The sequence below is a fragment of the Cornus florida genome, unplaced genomic scaffold, assembly GCF_030987335.1.
Source record: "Cornus florida cultivar Cherokee Brave unplaced genomic scaffold, ASM3098733v1 CherokeeBrave_3.0.0_Hap2_Chr10, whole genome shotgun sequence".
NCBI lineage: Eukaryota > Viridiplantae > Streptophyta > Magnoliopsida > Cornales > Cornaceae > Cornus > Cornus florida.
The window spans coordinates 46,441,801-46,444,248 of NW_026775580.1; the positions used below are offsets into that span (position 1 = coordinate 46,441,801).

General features: G+C 36.9%; 1 pseudogene; it reads right to left on the minus strand.

Annotated features, from left to right (window-relative positions):
* Positions 1-1,877: 1,877 nt before the first annotated feature.
* On the minus strand, positions 1,878-1,976 carry LOC132280444 (small nucleolar RNA R71; annotated as a pseudogene).
* Between the last annotated feature and the right edge of the window lie 472 nt (positions 1,977-2,448).

Below are 2,448 nucleotides of genomic sequence, written 5' to 3' on the forward strand. Positions count from 1 at the left end.
CCATCGTTCGAACCATTGGATCGATCAAAGTTTCGATCGATCCAAGCCTGATAGTTTGGAGTCCCATCTTTGACTTTCTGTTGACTTTGACTTTTCATTTTTATTTTTATTTTTACATTTTATTTTAATAATAAAAAATAAATAAATATGTATAATAATAATATTTTTTGAAAAAAAAATTCAAAAAGATTTTCAATTTTCAAAATTCAAAAAAAAAAAAAATTCAAATTTTTTTTGTTGTTTTGCAGTTTGAACGATCTTAGTACCTTCATGATCGATCGAGATTCAATCGATCAAATGGACCTTGTGATCGATCATAAATGTCGGGATAGTTTTTAAAAATAGATCCAAAGGTCAATTGGATCATTCTAATGATTGATCCAACCCTTCTCCTCTCATCTCTAAGCTCGCCACCATCTTTTACACCTCCGGCGAGGATCTCGAAGTGTCAAGCTTCAATCTCCTTCATCTTCGCCCTCATCTCCCTTCTTTCCCCACTTTTCTCATCGGCCGAGGTAGGTTCCTCCCCTTTTCTTTCCATTTTATGCTTATTTTGATTTGATTTTGATGTTCGCATGTTAGATTTATATATATATATATGCTTCCATGTTGCCATTTTTAGATTTCGAGCATGTGCGTGTATATATATATATATATATATATATATATATATATATTTTGTTTTGTTTTCGAATTTAAATCATGGGTCACGTGCCGTTTTAAGTGACTAATCTTGCTATTTTGAGGTGTATAGGGGGTCACGAGCCTTCAAGTGACCATTGGCCTTCGCCCTATGTCTTCCACGTCACGAACAGGTGACTTTTCAATTTCCAGCAGGTTTGATCGATCACACCAGTGCTCTAATCGATTAGAGTACGATCGATCCAATACATGCCATGATCGATCCAAGTTCCAAGTTGGATCGATCACATTTTTTTTCATGATTGATCGAACTTCACTGTTTTGCAAATGTATGCCCCTTTTCTTGCCCAATGTTCCATGCTATCATATTCATGCCCAATGCCTGTGTTTTCCACATTGGTTGCATTTTATACTTATCATTTCTAGCATGTTTCATGTTAATTGATGTACCAAAGTGTACTATTTGCTCGTTCATTGTCTAAGTATGGCTTGTATCTCCACTTTCCTAGAAAGATTCAAGACCAACTCTTGTCCCTCTTGATTTGCATCTTGAATCCGTAGTTAAAAATCCTAGGGGAAAAGGAAGTTCTAGTTCTACCCAATCCATTACATCAATGGAAGGCCATAATAAAGACCATGTGAAGGACCTTAGTAACATAGACCAACAAGGTATCCTCCATCCAAATGTGAATCATGAGAACATTCAAGTACCATTAGACATGCCTAGGCCATTCATTCACCAACCACAACAACAACAAGGCCAAGTTCCATTTGGAATGCCAAGGCCAATGTATGCTCTACAACCTCCCATCATTCAAAGAAATCAAAATCAAGGTGTCCATGTTACACCTCAAATTGCTAATCCTCCCCTTGCTTTAAGAGATCACTATGTGCCTAATGAATATAATGCACCCACATGCATTCAATTGCCTCCATTTAGAGCACATCATTATGAGATTCAGCCACAAACCATTCAAATTCTTCCTAACTATCATGGACTTTCAAGTGAAAAACCTTACAAGTATTTGGATGAGTTTTTTGAAATATGTTCCACCGTAAAATATACGGACATACCGGAAGAGGTCTTAAGACTCAAAACTTTTTCCATTCACCTTAAAGGATAAGGCAAAATATTGGTTTAACAATCTTAGGCCTTTTTTAATAACTTCTTGGGCAGAAATGCAACAAGAGTTTTTGAAGAAGTACTATCCAGTTTTTAAGACCAATGCCATGAGAACCTCAATTCGAGAATTTTCACATGGGAATGGAGAAACATTTCATGAGGCATGGGAACACTTTAATGAATTGCTTAGAAAGTGTCCACATCATGACATGCCCAAATGGCAATTAGTTCAATATTTCTTTGAGAGTTTATCGGACAATTATAAGGGCATGGTTGATGCTTCCATGGGTGGCTCTTACATTGATAGGCATGAGGATGACGTGTGGCGTCTTTATAAGAGCATGAGTGAAAATTCTTTGCATAGAACATTATTAGTGGTGGTCGTCGTCGCCCTACCACAAGCTCAAAGAGTGTGCATTAAGGCGAGGGCCAAGTTTTACATTTATAGAAGCCACTAATACCTTCACTAAGAATATAGTTAGGATGAGTAGGGACCGTCCCAAAGGATTAGAGTCGTACTTGGTTGTGTAATCGCTATTAGGGTTAGTAGGTCGAGTGATCAAACAGATGGTTGGTTGGTTGATTAAACTAGAGAGCAAATTAAACTAAATAATTGAATGCAAAAAAGAGTAAGTAAGAAAGAGAGAGTTCTTGGGGTTTAGAGGTCACCACCAAACAATGCT